This window comes from Euprymna scolopes, chromosome 37 (assembly GCF_053919585.1).
Source record: "Euprymna scolopes isolate OS-2025 chromosome 37, ASM5391958v1, whole genome shotgun sequence".
Taxonomy (NCBI): Eukaryota; Metazoa; Mollusca; class Cephalopoda; order Sepiida; family Sepiolidae; genus Euprymna; species Euprymna scolopes.
In genome coordinates this window covers 25,708,813-25,724,290 of record NC_136518.1, presented here as the reverse complement: position 1 = coordinate 25,724,290, position 15,478 = coordinate 25,708,813, and the positions used below count along the sequence as shown (strand labels likewise).

The 15,478-nt window shown below is 34.3% G+C and overlaps 1 pseudogene; it reads right to left on the bottom strand.

Moving 5' to 3' along the window:
- Nucleotides 1–14,459: 14,459 nt before the first annotated feature.
- On the bottom strand, nt 14,460–14,576 carry LOC145261317 (5S ribosomal RNA; annotated as a pseudogene).
- Between the last annotated feature and the right edge of the window lie 902 nt (nt 14,577–15,478).

The following is a 15,478-nucleotide window of genomic DNA, read 5'->3' as shown; positions in this document are numbered from 1 at the left end:
GATATAGTATTTTTAAGGTTTGTAAGTTTTTAGCAGGATTCACATATCGGGGCTATACTTTGCTATATTTTATTTGTCCATAGTTTCACCTCTGCAATTCCATTGTGTAATGTTTTAGTTTGTGCAAAAATGTCGTTTTTGACCTGATGTAGAGCGGAATATGTCTTTTCGTATTCATTATTTTTTAGTTAAGGTGGGAGATTCGGTTCTCCTCTTTCCTTGCTAGTGTTTTTTTGTTAGGTTTTGTTGATAGTTCTTGTGATCTTTTTATTTTGAGTTGTTCAGATTTTTAAATCTGATGGCTGTTTCTACTGTGAAATGCTATTCGAATTGATGGCAGTTGTAAGGTGTTTTTTCTGTTTCAATTAGTTCTTAAAGTATCTTTATTAGGATAGTAATTTTTTGATTCCTACATTTAGTGTATTTTATATTTGCATGCAATTTAACATAGTTCGAGGCTGAATTAACGCTCGTCCTGGCTGAAGCAATTGTTTTGGGATATTTTATGTTTTTATCCCATTTTGGTGGACAGGTTAGCATGCTGAATGGTTTTAAATGCAGTTGGTGGATTTTGTTTCTTTGCCACTTCGATGCTTGGTATCCATTGATGCTAAATTTTGAGAATACAGCTTTTATAATGCAATATTCTCCGTAATGGCCACATTTATGTCGGTATGTGCTGCACAGTTGTCTTGGGATATAAGTTTCTAATTTTATATTAATAAATCCAATTTAGATTTCAGTAAATTATCTGCAGGTTTGCAAATTCATATCTTTGTTTTTGGCACCAATTAGTTTTTTAATTTTTTAAAACTTAAATTTTCTATAGAGCGGTTTATTTCTGTACATTTAATGACTCCTTTTTAGAGTTTCAGATATTTGTGAGGATGGGTGATTATATATATATATATATATATATATATATATATATATATATATATATATATATATACTAGCTGTACCCTGCCACGCGTTGATGTAGCTCAATTTGGTGTAATGGAAAATTCTAATAAAAAGAGAAAAATGCGTGTTTCTTATATTCTTAGTACAGCAATCCACTCCAAAAAGTAAAAAAGGCGAAAATTAAAAAAAAATGTTACTCTTGCAGAATTGGATCCTGATCCTCTGGATTACCGTCAATCATGGCTTGGACTCTACCAACAATCAGTGGATAAATCTGAACGTAGTAAAAATGTTGGAGCGCTAAATATTTTTCCCCCCGTATACAAAAATTTGAGTTAATAATTGATATTTGAGTGATGGGGGGGGTACTATACATAGATTCGAAAAAGTAGTCCAAAAACAAATAAATGAAAGCAATGGTAAGGTAAGTTATGTTTCTACCTTACTGGATAATTGTTTAGTGTTTTTATGTAATGTAAAATGTTTAATCGGCTCAAAAACAAATGGTTGCAGACTCTGTTGAATACGTTAAGTTTGGGAAAGTAAGTTTAAACTAAAAACTATACATTAAACATTACATTAAATGAAAACACAAGTACAAAGAAGTTGTAAAAAAAATATATATAACAAATATTATCAAAGGCAAGAAAAGTAAATGTTCTACCTAACCGGATAATATTTTAGTGTTTTATGTAATGTATAATGTTCAATCGGTTCAAAAACATGCAGTGTTTATCGGTATATTTAAAATATACAAATGGCGGCAGACTCTATCAGACAGGTTAGGTTTGGGGAAATTTTGGGAAAATGAGTTTAAACTAAAAAAAAACTATACAAATACTGTTAGGAATTCACTCAATATGTTACTGTGACGTAGGCTGACATATAACTAGTGGTTTTAAACTTTTGCTCGATACAGGTGACTTTTAAGAGTCCATTTTAGTGATTACTAGTTTGAGGATATTTGTACAACTAAGCGCAAATCTGCCCCACGAATCCGGTATTATTTTACTTTAAGGCCCGTCTCATGTCCGTATATAACGAAATATTTAATTGTAGATTTCGGTGTACTAAAAACGAATCTGCAAACTGTTTCCGTCACAAAAAGTTTTCATGATAGGAAGAAATTACTTTTTCGAAAAGTGGGTGATCAGTTTTACAATGTAATTTTAACTTAGAATTAGCACCCACTTTCTGACCACCTGAGAGAGGGACATTTTTCTGTTTCTTGGCTAAAAAGATTTTGTTTGATTTCTTTTGCATGGTAATAACCCCTGAACTATGGGACTATTTTCCATTTCACAGCCGTAGCCTTCGTTTATGCTACGCGAGAGCATAAACGAAAGCTGTTTAGCCAATAGATATGGGGAAAAAATCCCCCCTCTTAGATGGCTAGAAAGTGGGTGCTTATTTTAGGTTAAATTTACATGGAAAAGTGATCGCCTACTTTTCGAATAGTAATTTCTTCATATCAAAAAAACTATTTTTTTGCAACGGAAACGGTTTGCAGATTCGTTTTTAGCACACCGAAATCTACGAAAAAACGTTTATATACGAACGCGTCTCGCACGGCCCTTTATGAAAACTTTTATCAAATCCGGGAGAAAATAGTTTTTAATAAAAACAGCAAATGAATTCGATAGAAAAAAAATGGATTCTATTTTAAATTTTTCTGTGTTTCTTGGCTAAAAGGTTTTTGTTTTGATTTCTTTTGCATTTTGCAATTTAAACAGGTAATTAAAAAGGAATTTTCAAGGGTAGAAAGAACTCCCCCCCCAAAAAAATAAAAATCGTGGCGACAAAGTGGGTGATAATTTTACGTTAAATTATTATGGAAAAGTGATCCTCCACTTTTTTAAACTAACATTTTTCATATCTTGGAAACTACTCGTTTGCCTTAATTATAAATTTTCAGCGACCCCGAAAACCTATAAGAGTGGTAATTTTAAAGGAATTTTCGAGGGTGGAGTAATTCTTCATATTTACTTTTTTTTCCAATAAAATAAATTAAGAATTAGACAAATGTATTTTTGTTAGGCTTCGCAAGGAAAGCTTTTAAAAATAAAAAAATTAAGATAAACAAATGATGCTTAGTGCACTTACCGATCCGCGCTATTTTTTAAATCGTATTTCCAAGTTTCATTAAAGTTTTTTTGTATTTTTTAAAAAAATTCAATTGTAAGGTTTAAGTACAAATATATATATATATATATATATATATATATATATATATATATATATATATAAATTTAAAAATAGGGATTTTTTTTTACCCGTCTATTAATTAGATAAATGTAATTCGAAAGTCGTCCACGTGTGGTGCACGTGAAAGGCTAATTTCTACCGGAAATGAAATGACGAACAGTCTCGCAGTTAGGAAAAATTTATTTTATTTAATATATTTTTATAATTTGCGATCTTAATGATCTTAATTTATTTTAATAACATGCAAACATTCTTTGACTTTACAGATAAATTTTCCCTCTGGTTTAATTCTAGGTCTTGTTTGATTTGTTTGTTTACTCTAGAAAGTATTGATTTGCTAATTTTGGTTTAGTTGGGTTTATCCAGCGGGTGCTGGGATTATTATTGAAGTCCCATTTGTTGTCTTTGAGCAGAATATATGCCTCTCTAGGTTTCAATTTGCCATCTTTATCGCTAATTTAATTCATCGGTAATTTGTTTACGTTCAGTATTTATATCTTATGTAGTCGCATTCGTTTGTGTCTAGTATTTTGTAGTTTTTTGGAATGTTTTCTGTGATAAGTTTGTTATATTCTTGCGTATCTATTTTATAAAAGTTTCTAGTTTTATCTGCTTTTAGAACTCTTTTATAGTTTCAGCTGGAAATTGTTAGGTTGATTGTGGACTTTTAAGTTTTTAATTACGTTTAAAAGTTTATCAAAAGGTCTACTTGTTTTGAAATTAACTCTTTCCATATCTATTTTTAATGTGAAATAAATTCTTTTGCTAGTGCTTCAGGAGCTAAGCATAACTACATTTACTCGCATAAATTAATATACGAAAGTATAAATTTATGCGTAAGTATTTACTTCAAAAGTGCTCAATACGTAGGTAGTTAGTTAGTAATTTATAAAATATATATGGCGATTAAGCTACACCGACTATTCCGCGTTTCATCCACTCTATAATTCTTCAGGGTTATGTGCGAATTTTGTTGTCTGTCGTTTTTATATACGCACCTTCTATTGAGATTTTAGTTAGCCAATCCGCTTTCTAGTATCCATCGCGCCCTTTCTCTCTGCCAATGAACATGCACTTACAGAACAAAGGCCCATTTGACCTCTGGGTGACCTGATTCTTTGTATGCTCTATTTAGCCTGGATATCTAGTGTATTGACCCGTTTTAAATCTTTCGTATATTAATTTTATGTAAGTAAATGAAGTACTTATATATATAATCTTTCCTATTACATAAATCAATTTGTGTATGTGTTCCTTCCATATAGGTTTCAAAACAACTAAGCCTTTTCTGTTGCAAGCTTCAGACAAAAGTTATTTCTATGTTTGGCAGTGTTCGTAGGTCGCTTTTGTACAGAAATATATTCGACAAGTATCGATAATCAAAAAAATCCGATCTTAAAAATAGTCTTAAAAACATAATTTTTACAGAAGAATATTACACGTTATCTGGGCCGAGGAAAATAGAATCTCAGCAAATCATTTCTTTAAGAAACAGATTTATTTTCCTCTAGATATGTCAGAAGTAGAGCATTCGACTACGGATCGAATAATCCCCTGCACAAATCCGGGTGTACAACATTTTCTTAATATTTATGATTTTAATTTACGATAAAAGAGGTACCACATAAAATCGCCGCAGATTATTTCATCGTTTGCATATTTTAAAACTAAATTAATCAGTGACTTTTCCAGGCCATTCCCTGTCAAGCCAAAATATCAACTGATGTGATATATTATAAACAAAAATCGAACATTTTTAATTTTTATTTTATTTATTTTATTATTTTATTTTTTTTTTTTTGCGAATAAGTCCACCGAGCAAATGCTTCCTCGTAATATTTAATGATCAATAGAGGATTAATTCTATAATACCTACATACGCAATTTGTATGAATTCAAATTCCATGTTCAAGCGTACGGATCGGTGTCCATCTAGTAAAATATATTAGTAAAAAAAACGAACAAGGTTTACTTGAGCAATTGGTTTGTACAAATTATGTAATGACATTGTTTGCTTCTGCCTTCTAATTACGCATTAAACTAATTGGGGCGGGTAGATTATCTTTCGACATGTATAGCATAGATTTTTTTATTGAAGCGTTGAAGTTAATATTTAATGCATAGAAAAATTTACTTTAAATCTTGTAAGAGAATTGAAACCGTTCTCGCGGCCTCGATCCCATAAACACGTAATACTTTACGTGTTTCTGTCAATTGGATTAAACTTGTTTGATAGTATGTTTCCAGAAAGAAAGAATCCATTTATTTCCAAGTTGTTACGGTTATTCTTCCTAACTATATATTGTTGATATTAGAAAAAATACTTTCATTCTATTTACTTTCAATCCGAGCGCAGACCCCACGATATTATCGTAACACTTTTTGTTTAAAGTGAAGCATAGACTGAAATCATTAACTAGCGTAATATCTGGTTATGAGGGGGTCGACTTTTAAACCACTTTTAGAAGTTTAACATGGTTTCGTTCCTCGCAATCTATGGACAGCTACATATTTTACAGTATCACGAAAGTATTTAGTAAGTTTCACGTTTCGCACATCGGTGATAAGGTTAATTGTATTTTTTAGCAAGAAGTAGATTGGGATAAGGTATGCACGATCATAAAATCGCCTTAGCGTATTTATAGGGTAAACCTCGAAAACTAGCAGCTGATGAGATATGGACTAACTTTTAACCTTCACACGATTTTATCTGGTGACTTTTTTAATACTTTTTCGTCGGAAATGTAAAATTTCTTGTGCCGTGATGAGTTCAGTGTTCATTCGTGATGGTTTGCACGCTTTTTATTCTTGTTTGATAAAACTGATGGTTGAAATGTAGCCCTGATATATACTAGCATGGTTGCCCGGGTGTCTGGATGCGCATTCTGAGCAAAAAACAAAAAAACCCCAATCAATTGACCCCTATTATGACTCCTTTACATTTATTGTTTTGGGCTCAAATCAATGTCCATGATATAGATCTAAAAATTTCAAGTGTTTTGACCCAAAAATTGTCAGTTTGGTAGAATTCTCAAAGATCAAATCGTTGAACTTTGACCCCTTAACAGCCAAATTTCTGACCGAAAACCGATCCAAGATTTTCCAAAATCTCAATACCCTGTATATCAAATTTCGAGTCTGTAGACTAAAAATTTAGTCATTGCGTAAGCAAATGTACACACAGACACGTTCACTTATGTGTGAGTAAATATTTAACAGGTAAACTCTTAAACTACTGGTCACATAACACTGAAATTAACAGGAAATACTAATTAATCACCCCGGATGGTTTACGAGTGTCATATTTCCAAATATTGAGATATCAGGTCCATATGTCGAGAGGATCATCGACGGACCATGCGCTAGGCAACATTTCGAAATCCCTCACCGTGAAAACTAATAAGTTATAACAATTTCAATTACGAAATGTCTAAGCTTAGATAAAGTTATGTAAATAAAAGGTTCAGTTAAACAGTCTATTATCAGATTGACTATTGTTGGATTATTCTTTTTCCTTACTTGTTTTGGTTTAGAAATATAACTGTTCGCTTGGTAATAGAAATAATTTGGTTATAAAAATGTTAACATATTTTTTTTATTTGAAAAATAACAGTGGAAGATAATTTAAATTGCAAAGTCAAAAAACAATGGATCAGTTGAAAGTTTTTTAATATAAATATTATGAAAACAAAAGTTGATTCATTAGAGAAATTTCTTAATTTCTCTTTCCCTCTTTATTTTGTTTTGAATTCCATTGAAATAATTCAATCATATCTTGTCCCTTTTTTTCTTTGATTTATTTTCTTTCCTTCGTTTGCCAATAAAAACGGCTCTTAAGGTAAGCCTCGATTCCTTGAGCAAAAAAATTCCAAATGGAAATGAAATTTCAATCGCCGTTCTCGGTTATTTTCAACTGTTAATATATCTATATGATTGAACAATTTTCAATTATGTTTTTCTGCTTTGGATCAAGAATGATTGTAATCATTATTTTACAGAAATTGCCATATTTTCCAATCGAGAACTAATATACGATCCTTTGTTACCAGGACAAGATTGAAATTATTAAAATCGAATACATTATTACGCTTCCCTTCAATTGTTTATATTTAACACGAATAAGTCGTTAGATTTTATCATAAACAGCATTTTGCCTTTCAACAAGACGTAATTGCCGTAAATGAGTTATTTTTTCGTTTCTTTTTTCTTCACACAATTCATTATACCTCAGTCTTTCTTGGCGAACTTCCATTCAAAGAACAAACATGGAAGCTTCCTTTTAGGAGGCTCTTATGCAGGATGTAATCTCGTAAAATATTTGCACTCCTCGATTCTATCTCGGATTTATTTCTGCTCAGCAATTCATTGTTTTAATTCTTTTTGATCCGGTAATTATCACTTTTGTATCCGATTTTCTCTTGCATTCTTTTGTAATTTGTTACCACTTGTTGATAACGGAGTCACAAGATTGTTCAGCTGGTTTGTATTGGACCTAAACAGCAACCGACTAATGCCCAGAATCTTTTTTTTTTTTTTTTGATCGCTAGAGTTAGGTTGATTTTTAATCCAACCTGATTGGCCAATTGCCTTTTCCGTCATTATAGTTCTCTGATGTTACTACTATTAAACTTAGGATCATCATAATTTTATTTGTTTACCGATAGTCGTTCATTGGCATTTATTTTAGGTGATAACGATCTTGGATCGTCACACGAGTAAAAAATTTGCTTGTGTTTATAAATGACGCATACATGCATATATCGGGAAATTGAAAACCGAAATTTTAACTGGCCGACATGGTTTTACTTTCCGCACATGCTTACGTTAAATGCATTTCTTCATGTGTGTTAATATTTAGACTTCATTGTTTTTCTCGATAACCACGTCGATAGAGAACGCGTAATGCTTTGCTTTCGATTCATGCTGATGACAGTCATTTTTTTTTTACTTTGCAATCGTTTTGTATTATAATACATGCGAATATCTGCATGTTATAAATATATTTAAAATATCTTACGGCTAGCGGAACTAAAATATTTACAGTTCTGGAAAATGTTTATTTCTTACCGATTATTTACTGTCCTTAAGAGGACAAATATTTTTTTCCCCCAAATATCATAAACACAGAAAAAGTTCAATGAAAAAGTTTATATTTTCTTAAGTAAATCTTTCACGGCAGGGGACAAATTCTAAGTACAGTTGTGATAGAACATCTTACTTGGGCTAATGTAATGTTTCTACATTTCTTTTTTTTTTCATTTTTTTTTTAAATAATACGTAAATATTGCTCGAGATTCTTAAATCAAAATATTTTTAGTCGAGCCTAACTTTAATGTTATTTTTCTTTAATTTAAATTCTTACACCTGTTCCCTTTTAAGTATTCTCTAAAGTTTTTCTTTTACGTATTTAAATAATTTTTAATTATTTAAACTTCTCTTTTCTACTATTTCTTTTTTGTAAAGAAATATGATATACCTATATATTTTTAATTTATCGATAAACAAATATTAATTTCAAACCAAAAATCTTAAGATTTCGAGTGTGTGCGTGTTGTATTATTTTTAAAAGTTTTTATTACATTTATTGAATTAAAATATTTTTAAAAATTATAACATAAAATTGAGATTAACACAAAATAGAAATTTTTTAACTAATAAAATATAAATAATCATTAAATTGAGAAAATCAATATAAATTTCAATAACTTTTAAAAAATAATTGGTCTGTGAGTGCAAACATTTCGCTATTCCTTTTTTTTTTACGTTAACAGCTCATCGTTCACAATTGAAATGTGGACTTTCATAGGTCTACGGGTATGATGAAATAACTATTACAGTTACATTTGGGGCTGATAACTAGTTTACTGGATATTAAAAAAAATTGTAATTCAACGTAAAAGCTAATGGAATCCATTCTTTGCACAACCGAGGAATTAGTAATGCGCATGCGTAACGGCTTTTGCTTAAAGAAACCTAATCTTCCCATGTTAAAATCTATGAGAATAAGCACTAACCTTCAAATGTTAAGAACATTCGGAATAAACATCCATTTTTTTTCTATTTGGAGGTGAAAAATTACGTTCTATTTCGTCTGCTTCGGTTACATTCATGAGTATTGCTAACAACGAAACTGTGAACACAAAATCGCTGCCAGATTACATTAGCTTTTACGTTAGATATTGTTTTCAACTGTATTCAAATATAACTGATATTCGTTGTCAGCATACCCCCCAAAAAACTATAGCCTGTATTTACAATACAAAAACCGCCAGGAGACTGATTTCAACCAATGACAATTTGGCACGAAAGCAATTATTAAACATATACAGTTCTTTTGCCGATTATTTTTAAACAAAATTCAATAAAATTTGAATTTTGTAAAAAAAAAAAAAAAAAAAAAAAAATTATAAACGTAATTTTGGTTCACCCTTCGTCGATCGAAGTACCAAGCCGCAGTGACCAAGACATTTATAATATTGTAAGTGTAATTCCATTCTTTTTACATCGTATTTCGAAATCATCCTACACCAGGACTTTACATTATTAAATTTAATATGCTAAATTGCCCTTAGACCTATCTTTCTTTTTACGATTCTAACATGAGTCGAAAAATCGGGCAGTTTTCATCAAATTAACTTATTGTGTTTTGGAAGGTTTGAAATCAGGTTTTCGAATTTTGGTTTTTCAGATAGCTATTTGCATCCTGGTAATATTAAATTAGTTTTAGGTTCATATAATTGGAAAATTGTTAAATGTCTAATAGCTAAGAAAGAGTCAATGAGCTTTAAGTTTGTTGCACGATGTAGGTATAAATGAAATAATCGCAAACTGAATAACAACCGACAAATACATTGTGTCAATATTCTATCTTTTGACTAAAATGTTTGCACGTTGGCAGAAGTGCACATGGCAGTCGAGGGATCCCTTTTTGTAGTAAATATAATCAATTTTCGAAGAGCCGTTCAAATAATACAAAAATATACTCGAGTAAATGACTGACATTTGTTTTTCGCTTAAAATGCAAGTCATTATTTGAAATTTGATTATATTACTACATTTTAAAAGAGAGGCCTGTATATTGGTTTCGGCATTATAGATATTCTGCAGAATTGGAGGGAATAACAAAATTAAATTGCAACTCTATTGCTTCCTTGAAAAGTTTCATACTGAAGATTTCGTTTGAGCTTGACTATTCTCAGTTGAGAATACGCTACGACTGTTGAAGTCTGTTAAGTATCAAGAATTATTCAAACTGGCGTCTGTGACTAAGAATACACAAGGAAACTGAAAACCAATTGACCAAACGAGGAGCAAATATAATAAGCAGATGAAACGGAAGATTAAGTCAACTTTGATATAAAGCTGACCAGAGAGCTAAAAGCAACGGGTTTTAATTCAAATATACGCACATTCGTCAGAAGAGAAGAGTCTCTCTTCTTACATAATCAATTCTCTCTCTTGATTATTATATATTACGATGAATACTTTGTCCGATGGACTGATTAAAAAGAAAAAAAATATAAATAAAAAAAAAATGATAATGTCGTTCATCAAATTCCGTCTGTTTATTTACAATATCATATTTACAATATATTATTTTACAGTATAATATTTAGAATATCATACTATTTAGAATATCATGCCTGATATTTGGGTTGGACGATGTATGCCATGGAAAAATTCAATGTTTTGATTTAAAATATGCAAACTAAGAAATGATTTGCGGTGATTTTAATTGGTTTATTTTATCGTATTTTGACCTTAAATTAAAATAGCATGAGGTATACCCGGGTATGAACAGGAGATCCTTCGATCTATAGTCGATCAAAAAGTTGATATCCAGTAACAAGTAAGAGCAAGATAGCCAGCAACAAATTAAAATGCAGTACAACTAAATGCGGGTACTGGTCTCTGGCTTTATACTTGTTTATATCAGTTGCTTCTCATAGAAAGGTTGCTCTCACCACGGCTTACCGGAGCCCTCTCTACTCCAACATGCATATACAAACACACACGGTGTACGTTGGCCGTTGACTTAGTAAAAAGGGTTCGTTCGCCCCTTTAGAAGGTCTTAGTGTAAACCCTTCCGGGAGACTAGCCACGCTCCTCACAAAACACACACACACATATATATATATATATATATATATATATATATATACACACACACCCAATACTACCTGCCTCATGGTCGGGTCACCGGCGACTAAACTGGTTCCCCCACCAGACTTGTTTGGTGAGGAGTGTGGCTAGTCTCCCTGAAGGATTTAAAACAAGACCTTCCAAAGGGGCGAATGAACCCTTTTTCGGGGTCAACGGCCAACTAGCACCGTGTATATTTGTGTATGCATGTGTATATTGGGGTGGAGAAGGCTCCGCTATGCCGTGGTGAAGGCAACCTTTCTAGGAGAAGCAAATCACTGATTTAAAAAAAATCATAAAGCGGGAGGCCAGTACCCGCATTAAGCTAATCTGCAGTTTAACTTGTTGCTGACCATCTTGCTCTTGCTTGTTGCTGGATCTCAACATTTTGAACGGAGAGAGACTTAGCTGTCGTACGAAGCTAAGACTCTGTAACATCATCTGCGTATAGATACTCCCTCAGGCATTTGTCTATAAAATTAGGTCTCTGGTGATGGAAAAGTTGTGACGCGTGGAGGCTTGAAATGCTGGAAGTATGTAATAATTGATCTCAATGACCGTCTTCAGTATCATGCCTACTTGAGCGCGTGAATTCACCAGTAGGCCTAAAAAAAAAAAGTCATTTTTGGGCTCATAGACATTAAGTGTCTGAGGGAGTGGCACTCGTCTGACAAGACGTTGCAATCGTCATATATATATATATATATATATATATATATATATATATATATATATAATGCTAAGATAATCTTGACCGGATTCCTAGGAATCGACCTAACAAACTCATCAACGTAAGGCCTGTTTAAGAGGTCATAGAATGCTCCCTCCATCGATGCAGAATGTCTGTCGGGTTTAAGATCCCCAACATCCTTGGAGCGCAAAGGGATGATAGGTGATCTGGGTGGTCAGTAAACCGCACGCAGTAGCCTGTATAAGACCTTGGTTTTGTTTGAATCCGAGTAAAGCTGTATTTCTTCAGCTTTCTTCCTGCACCATTCATCCTGCATGTTTTGCAACCTCCTCTGCACCTCACGCTTGATTGCCTTAAACTTGTCCCTCAATCGATATTGTTGATCATGCGTCAAACCACTCCTGAGATAAGCATGCAATGTTCTGGCCTTTGAATCAAGCAGCGCCTGAATTTCAGCATCATTCTAATTGAACCAATCCTGACATTTACGCTTACAATAACCTAACACTCTCTCAAATACCTCATAGACAGACTCCATAAAAGCAGGCCAAGTGGTTTCACAGTCAATCTCTTCCGATCTCCTTAACTAGTTTCTCCCTAATAATATTGCCCCTTAGACGGTCAACATTGTCGCTTTGGAATAGCCACACCATGTCCCCTCATCTTGGGCTTCACAACACACTTAAGGTTTGTACTGACCAACCGATGATTGGTCCAGCAATCTGCATCCCGCATGACATGAACACTGCAGATATATCATCTCACGTTTTCTGACTAATACATAGTCTATCAAGTGCATTGTTTGGTGCCCGGATGCATCCAGGTCGTCTTGTATTTGTTCTTCTACTGAAAGTGTTACCGATTTAAAACCCATCTCTTAACAAAACTGCAACATCAGACCATTGCTATTACACTTGCCCACTCCATGTTTACCCAGCACATCCAAGGTTTCAAAATCTCTTCCTACCATAGCATGAAAATCTCCAAGTATGTAGGTCTTGTCGGCAGAGGGAATGCGTCTAACTACACTGCACAATGCCAGGTAGAAAGCAACATTTTCATCTTCTGTTGGATCCAGAGTGGGTGCATAGCCACTAAAAAAAAGTAGTGTAACGACCATTTACCAGAGGTAACCTCAGTCATTATCCAGTCACGCACACAAGTTCTTTCAGGCTAGAAAGAATTGATGCCTTTATAGCAAAAGCCACGCCTGCCCCCCTCTTATATCCGTCTGCTCTACCACCCCACAGAATTGTGTAGGCCCCAGCCAACTCGGAGCTCATCAGCCAGACTTGTCTCAGACAGAGCAACTATGTCAAAGTTGAAGTTCCTTAGATATAAGAGCAGATCTACGCTCTTGGCGCGTTATTTGTGATGACAAGTCAAGCAGCGTCCGCACATTCCGACAGCCGATGGTCATTGTCATATATTTCCTCGCAGTAGCATGATGACGACCGGGTTCAGGCTCTGGAGCCCTGAAACACCTGCCAGGACAGGCCCTGGAAATTCCAGTTCCTTAATTGTCATTTACGTTCATAATACTTGCTAAATTCATTGAATGTTTTGCCGTTTTACGCTACAGCCAGCCTTTTTGCTATCGAGATACACATTTTACCATCAGTGTGTATCTAATTAATATCAAGCAATGCCTGTGCTTGAGGCTTCTTATAGCGAGGAAAGACTTTGCACCGAGACACTCCCTCTCTCTAAACAACTGCCACAGTGGACCAAAAAGAACAAGTCAACATCATTGGAAGCAGCAGCCGCAGCAGGTTTTATATCAGTTATCATTCTCCTAGATAGGTTGCCCTCATCATGGCTACGGAAGTCCTCTCTACCCAATATGCCATTTGATCCAGGAGTGAGATTTAGGTTGCTAGGCACCAGAGCATATTCCACGCGCCGGTGGCTCATTCATGCCGCAGCTGACAGAACCTAAGCTCCCCTGGAGATTTCTGTCAGGGATGCCTTTGGTCAAAAGAACCTTGGCCCACAAGGCAGTGACGGTCCAGCTATACGGCGCCGGACACTCGCCGTTCATCAGAGCTCCGTCTACGTGCCAGTGGTCACGACTTGCACGTGGTGTTGATTTGTCTGCGAGAAGCACAGAAATACGCTAACAGATCTGTGTGCTTTTAACACATGTTCACAACAGACCTTGACCACCACACATATATATATATAAATATATATATATATATATATACATACATACATGTATAAATTTATACATGCTTATATACATATCTATATTTATACATACTTATACACGTTTACATATCTCTGTCTCTCTCTCTCTCTCTATATATATATATATATATATATATATATATAATGAAGAGGCTTCCTTCAGTCTTGACAGACTATGGATATTCACTGTAAGGGTGTCTGCGTGGGAAATTTTTGTGGCAAGACTTGCGCAGTTCCAACCACGCATAGCTTGAGTCGACATTGTAAAATACCAGTGGCAAGTGGAAGTACAAGACGACTGGAAACAAATGTCGAGATAAGCGGAAAGCACATACAGCGCCTAGAATTCCCAAATGGTCACCCATCTGGTACTAGCCAGGCTCAACGTTGCTTAACTTCTGTGATCTAATCAGAACCGGTGTGTCAACGCGATAAGGACATACATAACGAGATATATTTGTGTCAGCAATATTTAGCGTTAAAGTCTATTTCAAAGTATAATTTTAATCAGTTTTCTCGGTATTCCTCTATTTTTGACACCTATTCATGAATCGTTACTTTCAGACACCAGAATATAACCATATTTTAGACAACCGGACTGCAATTGCTGAGCTGTTTAAAGCAGGAAACTTCAGGAAGGATATCTGTAAGAGCCTGAACGTGAACAGAATGCTGGTGTGCATGACTTTGAAACGTTTTAAGAAGACTGGATATATTCACAATCGACCAGGGCAAGGTCGTCTTCGAACAGCTAGAACCCCTAAACTTGTTAAATTCATCAGAGAAAAGATCAGTACTCTTAAGAGATTCATCCAAAATCTGACTAAAGAGTCGAGTGTCGTATGGGGCTGGTCCCATACGACACTCATAACTCTTTAGTCAACTGTACTCCGAAAGGACCTGAAGATGTCTCCATTCAAAGCATGTCAAGAAACACCTTTCTGCTCAAATTGTTGATAAAAGACTTCAAAGATCCCAGATTCTTCATTCCCGCATTCAGGATGGCACGCTACGGAATCTCATTTTCAGTGATGAGAAGAAATCTGATGTTGAACATCACTTTAACACCCAAAACGATCGGGTTTGGTCGAGGTATGGGGACGAATAATCCCGAGTGGTTACAAGGAAACAATGTACCGCCTCAGTGACAGTCTGGGTAGTCGTGACAGTCCGGTAAAAGTCCCCTCTTTTTTGTTGACCAGAGGGTGAAATTGAACCAGCAAAACTATCAAAATTACATCCTCATTGGCGCATTGTTACCCTGGGCACAGAAGCATTTAAAAAAAAACGTCCCTGGTCTTTTCAGCACGACTCCGCACCATCACATGGGACCAAAAAGACTCAGGA